At 54.1% G+C, this 23,859-nt stretch overlaps 2 long non-coding RNA genes across 3 annotated transcripts in view; both read right to left on the bottom strand.

The window, feature by feature from the left end:
* Nucleotides 1–1,107: 1,107 nt before the first annotated feature.
* LOC140689429 (uncharacterized) overlaps nt 1,108–23,859 on the bottom strand; it is a 76,520-nt gene continuing 53,768 nt past the window's right edge. For both annotated transcript variants that reach the window (XR_012064365.1, XR_012064364.1), the window contains exons 5-7: nt 2,790–2,892; nt 1,677–1,813; nt 1,108–1,176 (exon numbers count right to left, since the gene is read on the bottom strand). This is a non-coding gene — a long non-coding RNA (uncharacterized lncRNA). The remainder of the gene's footprint in view (nt 1,177–1,676; nt 1,814–2,789; nt 2,893–23,859) is intronic.
* LOC140689427 (uncharacterized) lies at nt 16,879–18,246 on the bottom strand. The gene is made up of 2 exons (XR_012064360.1): nt 17,926–18,246; nt 16,879–17,068 (listed from the first exon to the last, which is right to left on the bottom strand). It is a non-coding gene; the product is annotated as an uncharacterized lncRNA (long non-coding RNA).

The raw sequence follows: 23,859 nt of genomic DNA on the forward strand, positions 1-23,859 counted from the left end.
CTGCTGCTCTTGGCCGTTCCCCTGGTACCTGGAACAGTGCTCGGCACATAGCAGGCATTCAATAAGGATTTATGGAGTGAATGAGTGAATGAATGAATGAATGAACGAACAGGGTAGCAGGAAGACAAAGGTGCCCTTCCAGGACACGAGGGTGTCTCTGTGAGACTATGGTCACGTTGACAAGGGGCCCTCAGGGCCTCCCCAGAGCTGAGTCGGCATGTCCACTTTGCCTCCTCCAGTTGGCAGCTCCGGGAAGGGGCGGAGGGGGGGCTCCTCAGGGACAGAGACCAGAGCTGCGGCCAGAGGGCTGGAGCTTAGACAGCAGGAGAGTTGTTGGAAGGAGGCAGGGAAGCCAGGTGGCTGCTTCTTTCAGAAATGTGTGTGTGTAGGTGGGGGAGGCAGTGCTCTGTCTGTGTCTGAGGCAGGCGGGAGGGAGGGCTGTGTGAGGCCGGGGGTCGGGAGTGGCTGCGGCAACCCTGAGTCACACTTGCTCAGAGCCTGGGCCACTTCACCTAGGGACTCTGTGGGCAAAGCCACCTCTGCTCCCGAGAGGTAGACCTTGCTCAGCTCTGACTGCTCGGGACCCTGTTGCCATGTATACACAGAAGTTTCCTCTGAGAGCATTAGAAGTCCTGGGCCAGCCCTGCCCTCAGCCTGGTTTAAAGCCTGGAGTTGGGGTGGGGGTGCAGTTGGGGCAGCAAAGAGATTTGGTAGGACCTTGTCAGGCACGTGGCACATCACCCACAGACGTATGCCGCATGGCGGCCGCTGGCTTTAGAGATCCGCAGACCTGGGCCAGAATCCCAGTTATTAGCTGGTGGCCTTGGGCAAGGGATAATACGTGTGGGAGCCTCAGCTCCGTCATCTGTAGAGTGGGGTTGAGGAGCGTCTTCACAGGGCCGTCGGGCTGTTGGCTTGTGCCCGTGCAGGGCAGTGATGCAGTGGGACTGTGAGAAGCAGTAAGTGGGAACTATTAGTTCTGTAATTGGCATCAGGATCGGAGCCCTGCAGGAGCCCGCCCTGAAGGCAGCAGCTCTGTGCCCTCAGCCCGCTCTCTGGGACTCCTGAGTGAGGCGCGAGAGAGGCCTGACTCGTTCCCCACAGACGCGGGCGATCAAGAGTCAGGACTTATGTCATCCTTTGAACATGGGCCTGGAGGCTCTGCCGCAGGCGCATCTGAAAAATAAATAATAACAACTTGAATAATTCACGGAATCCGTGTGAATAATTCACCACGGCCTCCCGAGCACCAGCGATTAGTCACCGCAGACCCGGCTCCAGTCCTGTCTGGCTCTGGCTGCTCCACCGCCCTGGCCCGGGGAATGCGGCCGCCCCGGGGTGGGAGGCGCAGGACAGGCTGGACCACTGGGGGCGGGGCTCTTGAGGTTGCAGGAGCCTGGGGGGCAGCTGGGGAGGTGGGGGGCATGGTTTCTCTGGGTCCACAGAGACCGAGGGGCAGGGGCAGCCAAAGGGGACCATCTTCGGTTCCCTAGGCAAAGAGGGTCCTACAGCTGCTTCCCTTCTCTGGGCTGCATTTTGGAGACGTGGAGCGGGGAGAGCCCTTTTGGTTATACCTTAGTACCTAGTAACTAGCCCACTGTCGCCCCATCTCCACAGGGACCTCAGGCTATGCGGTCTCTCAGCCCTGAAATCAACCCCACAAAGCCCACACAGACCTCTCACGTTTCTCCTGGGAGGTGGGATGAGGTGGGGGTTTAATGCCTCTGCTCAGAACTCAGCCTTCAGTTCAACCGGCCAGTTACTGAGTGACTTGACCCCATAGCTCAGACGTTCCAGGTCTCCATTTCCTGATCTGTAAAATGGGGATTAAAAACATCTACTTCATAACGTAATTACTGTTCTGTGGATGAAATGATGTAATGACCATAAATTGCTTAGTGCAATGCTGGCACATAGTAAGTGCTAAAACACAGTAGCTGTGATAGGTACTCATTATCCTTCCAAAGATAGCATGTTGGGGACTCGGGGTAGGAAGAGGGCTGCTCAGATGTTGCAGACATTCACATAAAACGTGATCTGCGGGCCCAGGAGAGAGGCATAGACTGCTGGCTAAGCCAAGGGATGCCTGTCTGTTAAAGTGTGAGTCGCCTCTGAGAGCCCTCAAGTAGATCCTCCACTCAAAACACCCAGTATCCTGTTCATTTCCTCCTGAGCACTTGCCACAATTTGTGATTATTTTCTTGCCTATTTATTCACATTTTGATTATGTGTCTTCCCCACTCGACTGTGAGCTCCATGAGGACAGGGACCACACCTGTCTTGTTGACCAGTATCTCCCCGGGCCCTAGACTACTGCCCAGCACATAGTAGGTGCTCAGGAAATATCTGTTGATTGAATGAATAGATTTCTTAGCTGGGTAAGGTTTTAGAAGGCATGAGATCATGAGAAGCTGCTCGAACAGAGCCCCCTCTGTGGGTGGGTCAGAAGGGGTTCTGGGGACAGCAGCTGGGTGTGCAGCTCAGAGAGGGAAGGTGGTTCTGGGGCTGGCCCCTGCTAGACTGACTGCCGGTGATGCTGCAGGGATGGGGCAAGGCCTGTCTCCCCCATCTTACCTCCCAGGTAAGCCCTCCCAGTCCAAAAGAGGCTTAATGGTGGCACAGGCTCGCTGCGCCTTCCCCAGTAATGATTTAATCGCTTGTTTAGAATTTCCTGTAGCATTAATGATTATCCCCCAGAACAGGGGGAATAATTGGCTGTGTTCTCATGGTGAGCAAGCTCCCTGTTAGGGGGGAGCTGAACTTGTTCTTCTGTAATCTTCTTCTCTTACCTGACTGCCACTCACTCGCGGGGTGATGGAGATGGATGAATTCCTGTGTGCAGAGTTGCTGGGAAGCCACCTGGAGCTGCAGGACCTGGCCAGGGCTAGGAGGCTGCAGGGAGGGCGGAGAGACTGAGAAAGAGATGCACAGAAATGCAGCTAGCGATAGAAAAACAGCAAGAGGCAGAGACGGTGAGAGTGAAGAATACTGGGAATCTGTGTTGTTGGGCCGAGTAATCCCCAAACTCGGCTCATAGCTTCCAGTTTTCCCCCAGCCACCTCACTCTTGCTGTTTTACAAAACTCCTGTGCATGAATGTGTACCAACTTGTGTGTTCATGTGTGGCAATCTCTAGGGCAGTGGTTCTCAAAAAGTGGTACCCAGACCAGCAGCATCAGCAGCATCTGACCTGTGCTTGAAATGTGCATTCTCGGGTCCCACCTCAGACTTAAGGAATCTGAAACCCAGAGGTGGAGCCTAGCATTCTAATAAGCTTTCTAGGTGATTATGGTGCTGAGGGTGAGATGCCCTGCACTAATGCACAGTGTGTAGAGATGTGTGACGTGGCTGCATGTGCTGCTGTGTGGGCCATGTGGACACACACATAAGGTACCTGCGTGAGCATTCGAACCCCTGTCCCCAGCCAGGTGGCTGCTGCAGCAGAGGCCAGAAAGGACCCAAGCAGAAATCCAGGGCTGCTGCTCGTGGAGAGGAGGCTCAGGTCCAGCTATCAACTGCCCCAACACAGCCACCTGCCTCTGGGTGGCCACAGGATCCCCTGCTCAGGGAGTCTGAGTGGTGTTGGGGGGGCCACCGTTCCTGCCAGGGCCTCCATAAAGTAGGCCGGGGAGCAGGATCTGCGGAGAGTTGCCGGCCTCGGTCCTCAGCCCCCAACATGGCTCAAAGGGGGACCATATTCTGACCCCACTAGGACTGCGAATCCTAGGGATCTGTCTCTGCCTGTTCGCCCTGCCCCTCCATGAGCCACCGCTGTTGGGCTTTGAGGAAGTGAGTTTTCAGGGAGTAAGGAATTTAAAGAGTACTGTACAGGCCTGGGGGGAAGTGAATGATCAGCTGAGAGCTGAGAGCCACAGTGCCCGCCTGCCGGCAACCCAGCACAATTTGGGGTTGTGGGGGACATTTTGGGATGGGGGAGTGGGAAGTGGGGTGGGGTGAGAGCAGCCCTGGGGACTCTGAGGATGGCTCTGGGATGTGAGGGTTTTCAGGGGGCGGGGGCAAGGGGGAGGGGGGAAGAAATGCATGAAGCAGAGAGTGGGAAGCCCTGGGAGGGTGGGCGGACTAAGGGAGGAAGGAGAGAAAGGAGGGTGAAGAGCCGAGAAGGGAGACACTGTGGGTGGAGGAGGGAAGGGACAGAGAGGTGGGGAGGTCAGGACAGCAGCATAATGAGTGGTGTTCCCAGAGGGGTCTTTAAGGGGCTGTTTGGAGGGGAGTCACTAGGAAGTGATGGTGCCTGAAGCCCAGAGAGGAGGGGGCATGGGGGCCTCTCTTCCCCTAGGCTGACCTGAAAAAAGGGGTATGGGCATGCCATTCACCATGAATCCGAGATAAATAAGAAAGCTGCTGGTTGAGTTTTGTACGTAACAAGACAAATAAATGAAAGGAGCGTGAATAATTAGGAAGTAATAACGACCTGGCAAAAATAGCTTTTTCTTAAAAAAAAAAAGAAGGAGCAAAGAAAATAAGTACTCAGAAAACCTGAACATATACAAATGGCCCTTCTTGGGGCAGGTGAGTGAGTCAGCAAGCCAGGATACCCAGCCCCTAACAGCTCAGCCGGACCTAGGGATGGCAGGGGGGGGGGGGATTGGCCAGGCAGCCAAATCCTGCCAGAGTGGGCTGAGAAGTTGAGATCATGTTCCTCCCCCATGCTTCCCAGCCTGCTGCTCTCTGCTGGAGCACCGGGACCCATTTGGGGGAGACCACGGCCGTACCCAGCAGTGATGCTGACCTCAAATGTCTAAGCGCAAACCCCCAGCAGCTCTCACTTCCTTTAATTACCACTGGGGACCCGTCATCCATTAATTTCGTGCAGCCCTTTCTGAACTCCTTTCTATTTTCAGCCTGTGCAGACCCCTTGGGGGTAACAAATTCCAGAAGTTGGACAGCAGCTGTGTAAAGCAGGACTTCCCTTTAGAAATCCTAAATTAAGTAACTCCAGCTTCAGAAGGAACCTCCTTGTTCTGGGCTAATGTTTCCTTATCAGTAACTTGAGAGGTTGGGGTCAACACTCCTCCCACCCCCGCCCCCGTGTTTCCAACATCCCCCTTGCTCCCACATTCAAATATTCTGAGCTCTGGGGTCAGACTTGGGTCCTTGGGGCTCTACCACTTCCTGGCCGTGTGAACTTTAAGCAAGTCACTTTCCTTTCTGTCCTTAGTGTTTCCAACTGAAAAATGAGAAATAATTATATTGCCCATTTTCAAGATTGGCACATGATGAAATAATGTATGTAAATCATCTAAAACTGTTCCTAGGACATGGTAAGTTGCAGCTCCATGCCAGGCGCTGCTCTCAGCCCCAGTGGGAGCGTCATGAGCAAGATTGGGAGACTCCTGCTTCCATCTCAGGAAGATGTGGGGAGATGACCATAAGCCAGGACACGAATCAATACAGGAATCCCAAAGAGTGATGGAGCTCTGAGGACAATGAAAAGGTGATGCGAGGGTGGGAGACAGATGGCTGATCTGGGAAGGCCTTTCTGCTGAAGTGACATTTGAGCTAAGAAGCCAGATAAGTTGGTCTGGAGGAGGAATTTTTGAAATGAGTCTCAAGGTTTATAAGCAGTGCAGGACCACATTTTCTGTATCCTCCGTGGTTTCAAAGAATTTGACCCCTCAACTCTCATCCCACCCAACTTCCTTGTCAGGATTTTCCCCTCTGGGCTGAGTCCCTCTGTTCCAGGGGGGGACTCACAGGTCCCAGGCCTGTGAGAAAGTGGAGCTGGCAAGGGGCTAAGCTCTGCCCCCTCCTTCCTTGGCTCTCTTCCTCCCACGCTGCCCCTCCCTGGTTCTCTCCCCTCGCTGGCTGCCCAGGGTGATGGATGCCTCCTTCCCAGGCCTGAGTCATGTGCTGCCTCTTACAAGCTCTGGGTGATGTCTCTGCCACCGCTCCACTCCCCGCTCCACGCTGGCCCGGTGGGGAGGCAGATTTATAGGGGCTTTCCCTGGGGACACACATGAATTTCGCTTCACTCTGGCTTCAGGCTGCAGGAGAAGGGGCCGCTGCTCAGAGCCACCGTCGTCAATGCAGGCCAGGAAACAGACAGGGAGCCTTAGTTGTGCCGCCACCCAGCAGAGGCTGAGCAGGAGGTGAGGCCAGGCCAGATCTCCAGACTCTGTGTCCAGCGCTATTTTTCCTGGCACCCTTGGCTGCTTGCCCACATTTAGGGCTTTGTCAGGGTCCCAGCTTCTTGAGTTCCAGAGCTGGGTCTGTGCAGCCTCCTCTGAGTAGCCCTCAGCCCAGTGCCCTGCACAATTTGTCTCACAGTGGCTCTGGGACTGATTGCTAGTGACTGTTTTTAGTGTGCATGTTGAGGAGGTTTTTGATGCTGCATGGGGCTTAGTAGGAAAGAGTGTTACAGTTCAGTGGTTCTCAAATTCCAGCCTGCATCAGAATCACCTGGAGGGCTTATTAAAGCACAGATTGCTGGCTTCCAGCCACAGAGTTTCCCATTCCAAGGGTCTGGTGTGAGGTCTGATCATTTGCATTTCTAACTAATTCCCAGGTGATGCTGCTCCTGCTGGTCTGAGAACCACTTTGAGAATCACTGCTGTAATTGACTAGCACTGTCTGCTTTGGGTATGAGAACGGGAAATTGTGACAAGTATGGCATAAATTTGCCATCCCTCTTCTAGTATGATTTCTGAATCTTTTTGTCATACCTTGCAAATCTTTATTTCTTAGTCAGCCAGAGCAGTCTTTTCAAAATGCACATCTGATCATGTGACTTAAAACCCTCTGAGGACCCCAGATAAAGAGAAAAGACCACAGTGTGACCTCCAAGGTCCTGCAACAGTGTGGCCACCGCTCACTTCTCCAGCCTCACCCCACGTCTATGGCCACCTATGTCTCCCTTCAGTTGCTCTCATTTGCTAGCATCTCTTTGGGCACAGGGCACTTGCACATGTTGTTCCCACTGTCTGGAACATTCCTGCCGCCAGTCAAGCTCCTTGCCAAACAAACTCCAATTTATTTCTCAGATCTCAGCTCAGTCATTGTTTCTTCAGGGAAGCTGTTCCTCACCCCCGTGACCTGCTCACATTCCCCCAGCATGTGTTCTCACAGCCCAGCAAGCCCTTTCTTTGAAGCGGTGAGCACAATTGCAGTTATATGTGGGTGATTGTCTGATTAACGCCTGTCTAGCCCACCAGACCATGAGCTCCAGGAAGGCACGGACCTGTATTCTTCCCATTTATCCTTGATCCCTGGAGTCCAGCACAGGGCTCAGTAAATAGAAAGAGAGCAAGAGAGGACGATGTTCTGAATTCCCACTGGGCTTCGGTTTAAAGTTTTTCTGGAGGACGAAGAGGCGACATGGTCCACAAGTAACAAACCAATGTTTTTTGAGCACCTATGGTGTTTACAGACATGTAGGCCTCAGTGCAGTTAGAGTTTTCCCCGCCCTTGGACGAAAGCAATCTTTGAGGTGGCCAGTGAGAAAGGGGAGAAGAAACTTGAACCCCCCTCTGAGGGTTGGTCCTTTGCTTTTGCATATGCTACCTCATTTCTCAGGATAGATTAGCATTAGCATCCCCATTTTCCAGATGAAGAAACTGGGGCTCTGAGAGACCAAATGAGTTGTGTATGAGGCTTGTATGTGAATCCCCTTCTTTCTTCAAACCTGAAAGGAGTCTGAGGGGGCCTGATAAGAGAGAACACCAGTGCTAGGGCAGCTGAGGGGAGGGACTCAGTTTGGTCAGGCGGTTCAAGTCTGTTCATTCACCCATTCTACAGACCTCGTTGTGGGAGGCGCTGGTTATTCAGCAGTGGAAAGACAAAGTCCCTACCCTCAGGGAACTTACATTCTAGTTATAGGAGACAGAGAATAAGTACACAAGAGAACTAGATATTGTCAGATAGTTGCAAATTCTATGAAGGAAGTAAATCAGGGTAACAAGCCAGTGTGTGAATATGGAGGGATATTTCATACGGAGAGTTCAAGGAAGGCCTTTCGGAGAAAGGGACATTTGAACTAAGTTATGAGAAGGCTCCAACCAGGGCCAACCGCTCCATTAGGGACAGTGGCCAAATACCTAGGGTCTCTAATTGTTTTAGGGGCCCGTGAACATGTTTCAATTTCTTTTAAAACCAGAAGGAAACAATTAACTTTCAGGTGGAAGAAAATATTTTAGTATATAATATTAACATATTCATGCTTATACCAGTGCAGTCAGAATGTATAATTTGTATGTCTTTTATGGAAGAAAGAACTCATAAAAGCAGAAGCACCTATGGCCCATGAAAATCATAATGTGGCCCTGTCTTCAATCATGGGAAAAGCCACAGAAGAGCATCTTGACAGAGGGAAGAGCAAGTGCAAAGGTCCTGGGGTGGGAATGAGCTGGGCATGTTTGGGGAGCAGAAAGAATGTATGATGACTGGGGTGAGCTGGGTGGGCTGAGGAGAGTGATGAGGGATAAGGCTGCAGGGTCAGGTCGTCAAGGTCTGTGCAGAGACAGATGAAGGCCAAGGTGGGAAGGCGAGCTGATGACCAAGAGGGTCGCCACTGACTGCTCTTAGGAGCGGGGGGAGGTGGGCTGCTTCTCCGAGTCAGAGTGACTGGGGCCACACCTGGACCAACACAGCCCCCCTTAAGGGAGGGCCTGAATAAAGACTCTCCCTTAAGATCCTTGCAGCCAAGATGCAGGCCCAGGCAGAGCCTATCTCCTGATGACTCACAGTCCATTAAGAGATTTCCTGGACCCCCGACCCAGGAAAAAAGTGGGCTGTGCCTCTTAGATACAGTGATGAACAGGTGTTTGGTAGGTGTTTCCGTGACTGGAGGGTGTTTCTGAGTTGGGTGGAGACTGAGCCCCTGTGTCTTGGCCTCATTTCTGGGGCTCACGCAGCCCCTCCCTGGGGCAGCCAGACTTGGTGGGGGGGTGGGGCTTCGGCAAGTGAGATACAGCGAGGAGCTATTTAAAGCTGCCGGCAGCTCGCCCCTTCTGTTCACGGCTCTGCCGGGTGGGAGCTGCCATCGTCACGCACCCACCGGCGCCACAGGAACACAGCAGCCCAGTGCACCCACACAGAGACATGGAGGAGGGTCTTTCTGCACCTCCACAGGCTGCCAGAGGGTCCTCCTGCTTGTAGGGCAGGGCTGATAAGGCAGGAGTGGACCCCGAATAGCCCTTCACTCCTGACCAGTGTGCCCAACCACAGCCCAGGAAAGTAGCCTAAATTTAGGTCACCCCCCCACCATTGGCTACAAGTGTAACCAATTAACGCTTTTGGATGGTGTTGGTGGAGGCGGGGGTGGGGGTGGTGTGGATCCTCAGGCCCACACGGGACTGGAGTTGCTCCTTTGGCTCTGGAAGGAGGTCCCAGGTCCCTGTGGATACAGACATGGGCTGAAAGTCCTGGGTTGGGGAAGCAGTAGGTGAATTTGGCCTGAGTTGACTGTATGTGCTGTCTGTGGCCTGGCCACACGCAGGCCCTAGGCACATATTAGGATCCAGTAGCGCTGACCAAAATGTGCTGGAGACTCCACCCCTGCTCTTATCCTCACCAGCAGAACACCCAGCTCAGACCCCAGGTTCAGGAGCTACACCCCAGGCTCCTTCTGATTCTGCCGGACCAGGGCAAGTGGGAACTGGGGCTCTTCTTTCTGAAGCAGACAGACAGGCAGGCAGGTAGGAGGGTCAGCCCTGAAACACTGCCTGTCGCCTGCAGGACCAGACCACCCCTTACAGATACAGGGGTCTACAGGGGCAGTGTCCTAAATGGGACGGGCTGTTAGCAACTCTAAACTGCAGAGGGGAGGAGCGGTGGGGAAACATAGGAACTGAGAGGTGAGGGCTGGAAGCAGAAAAGTGAATAAGGGTGACAGGAGAGGGGCAAGCAGAGGAAGGGCGCAAGGAGCCGCATCCCATGGCCTTTCAGTATATCCATGACTCATTTCATTTAATGCCTCCTTTTGACCCTTCCCATTCCCCTTCCACCCACATTCACCAACCCTTGAATCCTCACTCATCTGCCATCACTTCCCCTACCCACGGGCTCCTTCATCACACCCAGCGCCCCCTGCTGAACCCTCTTTACTTGCATCCCATCTAGGCCACATCGTTGCTTATTGACCCCCACCTAAGCCCACCATTATCCCATCCAGGGTCCTCTCTAGAAAGCCTCAGGTCCTCTGCCAATGTCCCAGGGCTCCATCTCCAGCCCAGTTCCCTTTTCCGGGTCCCCATCACCCTCTTCCGTCATCGTGTTCTGCAGCCAGCCGCCCGGGAGCTGAATCAGAGCCATAGAGCTAACATTTTGCACACACGTCTCTCCAGATGACAGGCAAGATGGGCCTTCTGCCCTCGGCCCACACACACACCCGTGCTCAGGAAGTACAGAAAGCCAGGGCTGCACCCCACATGGGGTGGGGGAAGAGGGCTGGGGGGCCCTCTTCCTTCTGGATCACTGGCCCAGGGGCTTTTGCTCAAGGCTGGGACTTACCTTTTAAGGAGCAAAACAAAAAACAAAAAGCAAAACAAAACAATGTGAAATGGAGAAAGACACAGAGACTGGTAGACAGAGATCGCAAGAGAGTTCATATCAGAGACGGGTCGGGACAGGAAAACCAGGACGGAGAGGCAGTGTTAGAGACTGGATAGACACAGACATCAGAGTCAGGGACAAGGAGAGGCAGAAATAGGGAGAGGGACTGAGAGGGGAATGCTGAGAAAAGGGAGCGCAGATGAGCACAAGGAAGGTACCTGTGAGGGGCGGGGGCGGGGGGGGGGGGGTTGGAGAGGACAGGGACCCTAAGAGGGAAGGGGAGCTGTCAGCCAGGAGTGAGAGCTCAGCTGGGCAGGAGCTGTCAGGAGCCTGAGCAAACCCCGAGGGGAGGCCTCAGAGATGCTCAGGGAAGACAGAACTCAGGGTTTACATGGAAGGATCCAGAGCTGCACCCTGCGGGGGGAGGGGAAGGGAAAGCAGAGGCAGTCCCCAGGCCTCCTGGGACCAGCAGTGGGCTGCTGACAGGTGAGCCTGAAGAGACAGTGAGGACCACACACCCCCTACCTGGCAGAGCACAGGCCCAGACTCCTGCTGGGAAGGGTCGGGTTGATCTCAGTGGAGGCCTCCTGGGGCCTCCCAATGCTCTCTTGCTGCCGGCATTCCTTCTGCCCCATCGTATTCACAATAGTCACCATTTATTTGAGCCCCTACTAGGTGCCAAGTACATCCATTCACACAAAATGCTTGCAAGGCTAACACCATTGTTACCCCTATTTTACAGATGAGGAAACTGAGACTCAGAAACATGGAGGGCCTTGTCTAGACCTCCCTGACTCTCTCGCATTGTCAGTGAGCCTCTGCTTTTCTAGCAGGAGCGTGAAGTTCCATCTCTGCTCTTGCAGTTTATGATTCTGCAATTTCCCCAACACATACACGTGGGTGGACTCTGGGACACGGACACACACACACACACACACACACACACACACACGTCTCCAGAGGGGACTGGGTGTCTGTCCTTCATCTGCCCCTGGCTGCCGCACCCCCAGCCCCAGCAGCTCAGGCCTCCCCTCCGCAGTATCTCCGATCACCTCCCTCCAGCTCAGCAGCTAAGCCTGAGGATGATGTCATTCCTTTTATTTAAAGAACAGGGCTGAGCTGGAGCTTCAGGATGGGAGTCCACGTGGGCACAGAAGCCAAGTGACTGGCGACCCAGGGTCCTGGCCCAGCCTCTTCTGTCCCCACAGCTGCCATCTGCTGACCTGCTTCATGACCCTGTCCCATCCCCTGAGAAGCCCCCTAGAAGGCCCAGCTCAGCATGGGAGCAGGATGGGCCAGACCCATAGGGGAAGGAAAATAGGTGCCACAGGTCTGCCAGGATCATTTGTTTGCTAAAGGCTCCCTGGGCTCGAAGAACATGGTCCTGTTGAAGCCATAATGCAAGATACAGAGCAAGTCATCCCAGGAGGTTATCTGTGTAAGGCGTCCCAAGAGCAGGGAAGTGGGGAGGAGGACTGAAGGGGGAGCTTCCTCCCAGAGTCGCTAAGTCTAAGTTCTTCCTTGCTTCATCCTCTAAATGTCAGAGCCTAGTCACCTGTTTCTCTCTGGATAAGCTGACAGGGTCCATCAGTGAGGAAAAAGCCATTGGTCCAGGAGTGGGACCTGCCCACCTTCCCCTGAACTCCCAGTTCCCTTCCAGGGCCGTCCTCCCATCCATGCAGGGCCTCTCAGCAGTACTTCTACTTTCCCACCTCAGCCTCACTCCTGTCTGGGAGGCCTCTTTTTTGAGGGGTGTGGAGCATTTAGGACCTCATGTAAACTTAGCAACATCAATAGAGGTTGATATGACTAGTGTCATCCCCATTTTACAGCCAAGGCAACTGAGGCTTATTAAGGGTGAGCAGCCTGCTCAGCTCACACCAGCTGGTCAGTGGCAGACCCCGGGTGCAAACCCAGGTTTGCTGAGTTCAAAGCCACTCTCCTCTGCTTCTCCCTATTCTGCGGGACTCCCCCTCAGCTCCCATGAGACCCCCACAGCTTCCCTGAACTCCTCAGCCCTCTAACAAGGCAGAGGCATTATAAGGAGTCCACGAGCCCCCAGTTCCCTTCAACTGTGTCCCAGTAAGAGGCTCCAAACTGGGTGAATGGGACTACCATAGTCTGTTCCCCCAATCTATTCCCAGGGTCCCTAATCCAGGCAGTGTTCAGTGAGTCCCTGCCCTAGGCGGGAGGAGATGCTTGTTCTATATTTTATTTAGCCACTAATTGCCTGCATTTAAAAGGCATCACAGTGCCACACTCGTCCTCTGTTTCATGCCCTGATGCGTGTTTCTGCATGAAGGGACACTGGGGCAGCGGAACCAGTGAGCATGGGGCCATGGTCTCCCCAATGACAGCTTTAAAAGCCTGACCCCAGCGCTCAGTGCTGGAGGATGTCAGGTTGTCACCCTGAGAAGCGAGAGGGGGCGTGTGAGGGGCTGGAGCCTCTGCAGAAAGGAGGACAGAGGTCAGGGCCCTGCCAAGGGCCAGGCAGGAGGGGGACGGGGTGTACCATGTCCCCATTCACCCCCAGGATGAGGGCCCAGCTGATGGAGCCCTACCCAGAATGCCTGGAGTATTCTGCAACACACAGCTGCCTGGAAGAGAACACGGCACAGGACTCAGTCACATCTGCTGTGATCGGGAAGGAGACATGTGATCCTTGTCTGTACCAAAAGCAAGAGATGGAAGTTGAAGGAGAGGAGGGTAAGAGTGGGCAGGTAGAGGTAAGTGGATGAGACAGGAGCCTGATGGCTGGTACCTGTGGAGACAGCTCCAGGAGCCCACTTTGGGTTTGCCGCTTGCTCAGAAAGGGCACACCCAAGTAGGTGAAGAGTAAATTTGTTTCCCACCATTTCCCAATCACTGCCACGTCCAGTTCTGAGTCAGTTATCATCTCACTCTGAACCCAATGCTGACTCACACCAGCGTCAAACCTAAGCTTCAGCCACAACCCCACTGACCCTCACCTTATCCCCAACCCTGACTCCAACCTTCCTCCCAATGACAACTTCACCCCCAATCCCGCCCCGATACCAAAACCAAGCCAACTCATATTAACCTGCCGTAACTCCATCCCTGCCCCAACCCCATTCTTCCTCTGATTCCCATTTCAGGTGGGAGTCCATCCCTAGCTTCCTTCCCAGTCCTTATTTCTCTCCTGACCCAACCCTTTCTCCAGCCCAAGATGACTTCCTAACTGCAAGTGATGCCAGTCCCTCTCCCTGGCATTACGCTGGGCCCCTGGCCCGGTCGCAGGGTACCTGGGCAAGGCTGCTGCCTTCAGTCAAGCCACCAAGCTTTGGGAACTTTGGAGCAGTGCCTCCCCTTTCTCAGGGTGCTCAAGGTCCCAGCTCTGGGGCCAGGAGTCTGGGCCCCTCCTGCTCTCAGCAACCAGCTGATGACACCAGGACACAGGCAGGGATGTTACAGACCCTCCAGCTAAGGAGCCATGCTTCTCCGGAGGAATGGCCAGAGATTAGCTCTCTGCAGAGCAGCCCCAGCACTGCCGCTCCTCACACCTCACTGGGTAATTTTTACACGGCCAAAGACTGAGCCTAATGGGCTGCCTGCTCCCAGCCAGCTGGACAAGCAGGGAGGGCAGCCCCCAGGGTCTCCTACAGACCGAGGGGCTCTGCGCTCTGCTAAAAGGATGGCATTTTCATTCGACATTCGTCACAAGAGAAGGGCACTCTGAAAGCTTGGAACCCTGCACCTCAGGGAGAGAAAGAGCAAGTCAGAGTGCTCTGCACTGAGCCCTAAGACGCAGGAACACTTCCTCTCTGGGGACAGGTGGGGAAGTCATCCCTCTTAGTGGCTTGAGTGCCAAGGAGCCACCGTCTGAGCTCAGCAAATGCCAAGTGATTAAGCCTCCAATGTGCAAAGTCTTCCAAACAGCCCCTCCAAGAACAACTCGGTGTACCCGTGCCCTGTTCCCGGGGCCCACCACGTCCACCCTCGAGCCACCCGGTGACAAACGTCACCACAGCATGCGCTGGCACCCCCCCTCCCCAGCCCACTGTCATCACCCACCCCTCTTCCTGGGGTCTGTCTGTCTGTCTTTCTGCTCAGATGGGGAGCCGGTGGCCGGGCTGGCCGCCAGCTCTGCTTTTCCTGCCGGGCCCAGTACACCACCGTTGCTCACCAAACACTAGCTGAACGTTTGGTCTGAACTTTCTCCAGCTTCGTTTCCCAGCAACTTCCACTTCCTGGGAGGTGGGATGGCGACTTCCGCTCCATCCTGCAGGGAGGCAAGATGCCCCGGTGGTTGAGAGCTCCAGCTCTGGGATCAAACAGCTGTGCCCGGGCACCAAGCACACTTCCAGCCCCACCATTTGCTAGCTGTGTCACCTTGAGCAGAATGCCTTCATTTCTCTGAACCTCAGTTTTCTGTTTTGTAAGATGCAGGTACTTAAGGCACCTATCTCACAGAGCTGCTTAAAAAAGTCAATGAGGTAGAACATGAAGATACGTGTGTGTGTGTGTGAAGTGTCGAGCATAGTCGCTGACACAGAGTAGGTCCTCTGCTAGCTCTGCTGACAACGTGGCTACACACTGGTGGCCTAACTTCAACACAGGGTCCCGAGAGAGGAGGGCAGCTTGGGACCTTCTCCTGGGGAGGGAATGTTTGATACTGTTTACAGTCCTGTCTGAAGCCCCCACTCCCCCTTCCGTTTCATCCCACTAGACATTCTCCTTTCCCCCTCCCCCAACCCTGGGCCAGAGAATCCAGTTATTCATTCATTTGTTTGCTTCTTCACACCTTCATCTAACAAATATTTATAGATTGACTATTCTGGGCAGGCCCTGTGCTACAGGCTGGGAGGTAAGTCAACAGATTGAGGTCACTGCCTTCACAAAGCTCATGGTCTAGAGGCACAGGGGCCAGAGCTTGGCAGTGCAAGTGTGGGGGACACACAGGAGGACCCCGGTCTAAGGGAAAGGAGGTGGGATGGTCTAAGTTAACGTCTGGAGGACAGGTAGGAGGTAGCTAGGGAAAGGGGAGAAAGGGTCCCAGGAAGAGGAAACAGCTCCAGCAAAGGCCTGGGTAGGAGAGAACAGGCAGGTTTAGGGCTTCCAGAGTGCCCAGTGTGGAAGCGGAGCTGTAAGCGGTAACGTATCCTCACGCAGGCTGGAGCCTGCACTCTGTCCTCAGAGCTCTTCGTTTGGAGGCTGGATGTGGCCTAATGCTTTCCCCTCTCTCCACACATGGCCTCTGTCTCAGCAGGGAGAATTTCTTGAGCCTGCCTGGTTGTGGTGCGCCGGGGGTGGGGGAATGGGGGGGTAGGGGTGACCCAGGAGAGGCCTTCACACATGGGAGGGCCTGGGAGGGACAGAAGCCAGGAAGATCTACAAGAGCCAGTGTGATCAAAGTGTTCACTCCGTTTTCACGCTCCGTCTTCAGAACGTTACAAGAAACCCTCATTAGTTCCATTTTACAAAAGAGGAAACTGAGGCACTGAGATTTTTTCCCAGTAACACGAATGTGGCCCTGGTGCCAAGCCCCAGAGCCTGTGTTCTGAACCATTAGGCCACCCTGGAGGTGGGACAGCACTAGGGGAGAGGACCAGGCACAAGAAGACAGGGGAGGGAATGGAGCCTTCTCGGGGGTGACTCTCCTCGGTCTCTCGACTAGCCAGTCTCCCAGACACAGACCCCAGGAGCCAGCGCCTGCCAGGCCCCTGAAGGGACAAAGCCCCCCATTCAGGGCTCTGACGGTCTCCCCTCCCAGCTGCTCGGCTCCTTGCAAAGCATTTTCCCTTAATAGCCTCCCTTTCAGCAGGACGCCTGCAGCCCACATCTGTGGAAACCAGGCCACAGCAACTCCTCCTACCAGGCTAGCAAGGCTGCCATGGCCATGGTCACCATGTCCCAAGTGTCTCCTTCTCCTCCAAGTCTGGAACCTTCCAACCCCCTTCCACTCCACCTGCTATTTCCAGGATTCTGCCTGTAGAGGGGTATGGAGCTGAGATCCTGTCCTTCAGGCCAGCCTGTCCTTAACTTTTCTCTGCAAAGTATGTCTGAAGTTTGGGCAGGGAGAGCAGGAGGATGAGGAGGTCTCCAGGCTTGGAATCCCTCTTTGGCCTCCAGTTTGCTGTGTGACTTTGGAAAAGTTACTTCACCTCTCTGGGCTTCTTGATTTTTCCAACTGTAGAATGAGAAGATAGCCCAGGTGTGAATTCAGACCACCCAGATTTGAATCCTAGATCCATCATTAACAAACTGTGTGACCTTGGACATATCTCTGAACCTCACTTTCCTCATCTGTATGAATGGGATGACATACCTCAACGGTAGTTGGGAAGATTAAAAGAGATCTATGTGAATCACTTTGCATAGTGCCTAGCTCACAGTAAACAATTAATAAACGTTCGCTGTAATTATTTTTATTACCATAATAGATGTTTTTCCAAACAGCTGTAGAATTTTTTTCTTTTTGAAAGGTGAAGTGGTGGGGGGAGAGCTTGTCCACCCTTTCTTCCAGCTCTTCCCCTTTGTGATCCCCAGTGGCCTCTGGTTTTGACTAGTAAGTCCCAGACCTGGCTGATTCTTAGGTCCTCCTGGGGAGTGTTTTAAAACCAGTTTCCCCAGGTTCCACCTCTGAGATTCCCATTCAGGGGATCTGGGGGGAGCCCAGAAAGAGACTGTAGAGTCATCCCAGGTGGTTCCAATGATCTCCCAGGTTCAGGCTGCATAAGGTCCTTTCTGGCCTTTAGGTGACATCATGCTTTGAGGACAAGGGCCTCCTTCCCCCTAGCCCCCTCTGAGGCTAAAAAACACCCCACATAGGCCCAGCAGGTTCCAACTGCACCACACCCTGGCACGGCTCCCAGCCTGCCCCCCGCCTTCATCAGGGTCCCTTCTGCAATTTTTTTGACCAAAAGGGGGCAGAGGGGAAGTGCTCCTTCTCCCGCCTCCAGGCCCAGCCCTCAGGCACCATGTTCCTGCTCCTCCTTTCCAGGCCTGTCTCTTTGGCTCATGATAATGTCTAAATAGCCAGTGAGGGTTTACTGTGTGCCAGGCACTGTGCTCAGCTCCTTACGATTATTATCTTGTAAAACCTTTACAAGCCCTGTGAGGTATGAATTTTCCTCCCCACCCGACAGATGAGAAAACCAAAGCACAGAGAGGTTAAGTGACTTGATCATTGTCACGCAGCTGTAAATAGCTGAGCTGAAACTCTACCCTAGGTCTGCCCGACCCCATAACTCATGCTCTTAACCACTTTCCTGACATCCTCCCCTTGGTGACCCCACTCCTAAAACCTTGCTCTATTAACCTCTATTCCCTGCCTCCCACATCCCCAGGGCCCTGATGAAGCTTCTCCCAAGGACGTGGCTCTGGTCACAACTCCAGTGGCGGGCAAGAAGCACCAAAGCAGGGCTTGTCCTAACTGGTGCCTGAGATCATGCCTAACCTTGGGGTAGAGAGGCCAGACACTCCCTCGGGGATCACAGATGCACTGCTGAATGCAGTCACCCAGCCAGTTCCTCCTAAGCAGACTCCCATCGGACCTTCCATCTGCTATGTGACAGTCATCCATCCACCCGGCCATCAGGTCAGCCTGCACTTAGCAGCCCTGGTCATCTGTCAATCTTCCTTCTGACATAGAGGCCACCAGATGGTCCTTACATGCTCCTTGGTTCATCAGTTGGTCAGTCCCTCTCTACACACCAAGAGCCTTGATCTGTGAGTTTCCAGGGTGGAGATCCCCGACTCAGGGTTGGTGGGAACAGACCTAGCCACTGTCCCTCAGACCTTATAATCGGACACCCGCAGAGCCAGCATTCACCCAGCAGCCCCCCGGGTCATAATGCCGAACAGATCTCCCTTCCTGCCCCCACCACCACCTCATCTCCCCTGGGCCCAGCTACCCCCACTGCTGGAGACCTTTCCCTTTGTGACCTATCTAGGTAATTTGGAAGGTGATTAACAGCAATCACGCTTGAGTTTGACATCCAGGCACGGCCGCTAAATTGAGGCTCACAAAGCCTCCTTGACATCCAATATGTTATATGCTTTTCCCCTTAATTAGGAGCTAAAGTGGATAAATATGAAGTTGCCATAGCAACAGCCTCTCGGGTTGGTGGAGGGATGCAGCTCAGTTTCTGTCAGCTGGCTGGCTGACATGTTGGCTGATGGACCAAGTCGGCTCCTGTGAAGGGGTAGGATAGGGCCCCCTCCCACCTTCCTGGGAACATGTCTCCCACGCCCAGTTCTGGTGATTCTGCCACTGCTGGCCAGACTTCACAGAGCTCTGGACTGCCTCACCTGGGCTACAGACCTCAGATGGTCTAACCCCCTCATGAAGCAGTGGGGAAGTTGGAGAAAGTTTGCTGCTCCAGGAATGAAAGGTAGATAAGATTGAATGCCCGGCTCTCCTGACTTCTGGACCAGAGTCTACAGTGGTTCTTAACCAACTCAGGGTCCTAGATCCTTGGGAGAATCTGCTGAAGGCTACTGTCTATGGGAACACACTTTCAGGAGGTTCAGACCCCTGCAGCTTGTCTATATACCACACCCAGCTGTTCCCGCAAACTTTTTACCACCTGCAGAGACGCTTACAAAGTGTTTGTATAGCGAGTCTTCACTCTTTCATTTCTGCCTTTTCCTCCCCATAGTCTTGTCTGAGATGCCCTGCAAACTTCTCTCCCCATCCCACATTGGACAAGGTGCCTAAGCCATTCCTCCACCAGGATTCGGTGTGTGTAGCCAGCTTGGGCTGGGGGCAAATGTGGGAGGACGGTGGTGGCGAGCGGTGGCTGGAGGGACAGCTTTTCCAGCTCTGCAGCTACAGGGTGGGTTGCATCCTATATCTTGCCTGGGAGTCAAGAGGCATGGGGCTGTGGGGGGGGCAGTAATGGGGTGAGCAAAGGCAGTCAGCTCTGAGAGGAAGTCTCTGCAACGCGGGTCTGTGGTCAGCCACAATGGGGTTCAGGCCCAGGACTGGGCTCTGCTTTTAAATTTTCATAAACTAACAGTTGAGCACACACTGTATGCATTTTCTCATATTATCTCATTTAATCCTCAGCAATTCTATAGGACAGGTACTATGATTCTTCCTATTTTACAGAGGAGAAAACAGAGATTCAGAGATGTTTAGCTACTTCCTCAATCTCATACAGCTAGTAAGTTGAGGAGACAGCATTGGAAGCCAGGTCTACCTGACAGCAGAATTAAACTCTAACAACCACATTCTACTGCCACTTGAATTGCCTTTCCCTGACCCACAAGTCACGACTTTAGCAGCTGTGGGGTTTCAGCCAGGGAGTCCTCCCCTCTGGGGAGGTGAGGACACTGACCAACTCCTGCCTTTCTGCCCCCAGCTCTGCTGTTGGGGCCAGTGGAAGAGAGCCTATGGGCTCACGCCTTATATATATTCCTCCACTGAGCGAGAGCCAGCCCCAAACACCCTCTAATAGAGTCAAGATGTTTAAACCTTGAAGAAAAAAGCAAGGATCCCATTCAAAGAGCCCACAAAAGGAAGCACCTCAGAGTAACCCGAGTCCTATTTTCAGGAGACCAAACTGGGTCTTTCTCCTGTTCCACCTTCTCCCTCTGTGCCAGAGACCTAGTGCAGAGGGACGTGTCCGGGCAGGGAAAGGACGCAGCGCTGCCTCCCCAGCCCCGAGACCGGGAGCACGTCCCTCGCCTCATCCAGCAGGCCCCGCTGCTGCGCTGGCAGTGGGAGGAAGCCGTCCCGCTGCCCTGAGGAGCCGGGGCTCGGGGCTCCCCCGCACCCCTGCACCACGTGCCGTGGGTGCTGGCAGCGGGAGCTGGGGCTGGTGGCTTGGCCCCCGAACTTCCTTTCCTTCCAGTTCTGACTAAAAATAGAGACAACAAGGACGAGCTCATTCTGTCAGACAGTGTTGGGGAGGGGGGACGCCTGAGCAGATACAGCTCCCCCCTTCTCAGCACGTGAGACCCAGCCCCCAACTTTCCCACATACATCCCCTGCCTCCCACAGCCTTCCTCTGCTGTGTCAGCCATGGCCCACGAGCCAGAGTGGGCTGGGGGGGACTTGCTGCGTTTCCTAAAGTCTCAGTGAACATTCTCATTGGTCTCTGACTCTAGGGAGGGGTCCAGGCCAGGGATGCAGTCCAGAGGGGTAGGAGACCTGACTTCAGGGGTTTCCCCACCCTCTTCCCTCAAGCCATGTAAGGTAGGGGCACAGGGCTGTCAGAACTGGGGCCCCTTCATAGCCTTCAGTATCGTAATAATGCCCAGAACCCCAGCAGCTCAGTGGAATAGTCTTGCTGGTTGTGGCGGAGGAGGGGAGCATGTGATCTAAGAATGTCTTACATTTCTCAGGGAGGGTGACTTTCAAGCCTCAAGCCTTGGGGTCCATCTTGCCTCTTGGCCTTCCTGCAGGTCCACCCCCCACTCCCCCACCCCCCACCACCAGGTGATTGAGAAAACACAGCGCCGACTTCGTCTCCTGTTTGGGTGCTGGGTTCCAGTAGGCGGCTCTGCTCAGCAGAGGTGAGGGGGGGGTTGGCATCCTCTGCTGTTTCCCTCTGCCACCCCCACCCCACACCAGCTGCCCAGTTTGGAGCTCTGCTCAGGGAGAAATACACACACACACACACACACTTTCCTGGACCCAGCATGAATTTATAAGGTCACAACAGGTCCTCAAGGGCATGAAAAGCTGGTGCTGGGCCGGGGACAGGCACAAAAGACACCTCTACCATAGTTCCTTGTCACCCAAAGAGATGGTTCTCCCCTGGGGGCAGAGAAGAAGCCTGAGACCTCTTCTGACCCCCCCACCCCCACCCCAATCCAGTGGAGATGCCTGAAAGGCTCTGGATCTCTGCCGGTTCAGTGGCACATGAGGTGGTGAGCAGAGGGCAAGCAGCAGCAGTTTGCTGTTGTCTCCCCCATGCCTGGAATTGTGCCTGGCACACAGGAGGTACTTAGAAATATCTGTTGAGTGAGTGAATGAAAGAATGAAGAAATGAATGAACTGGACGCAGTCATGACCCAAGACGGGAAGGGAATCACTACAGCTATCACTACGGTACTTTTGCACCAGGGCTAGACTGGAAAATGAGAGGCAAGGGCAGGATAATAATTCGGTGCCTCTTCAAACCAACACTCTCTCAATATTTGTTCAATATTTGTTTGGAGGAGAAGCTGCACAGGGACCGGACAGGAAGCGCCCCTCCCACCCACCAACCTCGCTGCAGCCCTCCTCCAGTAGCCCAAAAGATTCTGCTTTGGCCTTAATTTTGCCAGTCCTGCCAAGCTACACAGAAACCCTGTGGTTCTCCAGGACCCCCTCTGAACGAACGAGCGGAGCTTAATGAACAATTGTTGTAGCTTGAGTACCCTGTGGGGATCTCACCTCTGTGCCCAGCAGCTTATGGAAATGTTCCTGCCAACCCACACCCCCACCCTGAGGCTTGTGCCTGGCAAATACTCTTTTCTCCAATTTGTTAAGTGACCAGTGAAGCTTTAGCGCCCCTTAGAGATGGGTGCCCTGGGCTGGTGGGCCGCCATCCATTGGATCTTTCCTCTGGGTGATTCTGGAGGGGAGAGGCATGGAGGGGTCTGCTCACTGCCCTCTTCAGCCCTTCACACTCTGCTGACCCAATGCCTAGGAGGGAAGGTCAGGATGGGGAGGTGGAGTGAGTGGATGAGGCAAAATCATTGCTTCCAGCTCTGAGCAGGTGAAAGACAAGTGACCAGCAGCTAGAAGGGACTCCTATTCCCTCCCAGGGAGCTGAAGGGGCAGACCCACTTCAAGTAGCATCCTGAGTCCAAGATCCAGCAAGTGCAAGCCAGCGCAGGGTGGATGGCTTTAGAGCTGCTGAAGTAATGCTGTCTGACTTCCACTCCCCGGGGATGCCTGTGAAAACCAGATGTCTGGCCAATGAGACGATCACTGGAGCAAAATCTTTAAGTAAATACAGTCACTCATAGTCACTCACTTCCGTTTCCTCTACTCTGCTTGCCCCACCCTCCTCTGCTTTCACATTCCAGCCCCCTTTCCCACCTCAGCATGCCTGCCCCCTGCCCCCACAGCCTCCCTGCGGCTGCCTTGCTAGCCCTCACCTCCTCGCCTGCATAGAGGGCGTCTCCATCCTCTCCCAAGCCCCCTGCCACCTGAGCAGCACAAAATGAAACCTCTGAGCACCCGTGCAGATGAAAGACTACTAATGACATGAACCCTCACTATTTCTTGAGCACTCGCTTGGTGCCAGGCACTAGGCTACAACACTTCTTTATGTGCGTTAGCTCATTTCCTCTCACGGCGACCCTGAGACATGCGTACCATGCATCCTTCAGGGTAAGACTCTGGGGTCAGAGTCCCAGCTTTGTCACTGATCAGCTATGTGACTATAGGAAAATCACTCAGCCTCTCTGAGCCCATTTCCTCATCTGTAAAATGGGGAGATTCACTGTACCTACCTTAAACAGCTGTGAAAATATGAAGAACTAAAGTGCTTAGCACAGAGCCTGGCACATAGTCAGGCTGGCTCGGGACATTGTTATCCTCATTATCTTCTTTTTAGATGAGGAAACCTAAGGGAGGCTAAGTCAGGTGGCAAGGTCACGAATGACTAGAATAAGGCAGAATCAGGGTTCTAACCACAGCCTCCCAGTCCTGTCTTAGGGGAAACCTTGGTTAGAACCAAGCTCTCCCCCATGCCTTGGCTCTGCCCACCCCCAGGGTCACAGCTCCTCTTTCTCTAGTGGAAAGGAAACTGGAACCAAATGAGCTGGAATGAGCCTGTGGGTCCCCAGTGACAGCCAGCATCCCACAGTGCTCTGGGGAGTGTGTGCACACGCCCACCTGCCAGGCCTGGAGGAATCCAGGCTTTAGACTTGAAAGGTAATCCAATCCCCTGTGCTTCCTACCCTCCCCCGCAGCGCTGGGTGTTCACGACAGCAACACAGACCCAGTTTCAGAGGAACAAGCCCGCAAGTGAGAGACTCACAGGCAACACCTCGCTCTCCCTGCCCCGGTGTAGGCGCAGGCCCTGCACTTTGCCAGCCTGACCAGAGACACAGCCCACCTCGGCCTCCCACACCTCCTGGCCTTGACAACTCTCCATCCTTTGCTCAGCTCCCATGACCAGGCTCCTTGTCCCTGTCCCTCATCCTACCCTGGGGAAGCTCCATCTATCTCCCTGCCTGTCCCTTCCTCTGCCTCCCAGGCCCCAGGCCCAGGGTCATTCAAAACATGTCCCTGTGACCCCCCTTTACCTACCACCTCTGCCCCAAACATCCACCTCTTTCTCTCTACCCAGTGGCCCAGCTCAGCCCAGGCTGAGCTGGGTATCCAGCACTTGGGTCTGGGGCAGAAGGAAGCACGGAGCAATTCAGAGTTCTGTTTAACTAAGAA

Source organism: Vicugna pacos, chromosome 3, assembly GCF_048564905.1.
Source record: "Vicugna pacos chromosome 3, VicPac4, whole genome shotgun sequence".
NCBI lineage: Eukaryota > Metazoa > Chordata > Mammalia > Artiodactyla > Camelidae > Vicugna > Vicugna pacos.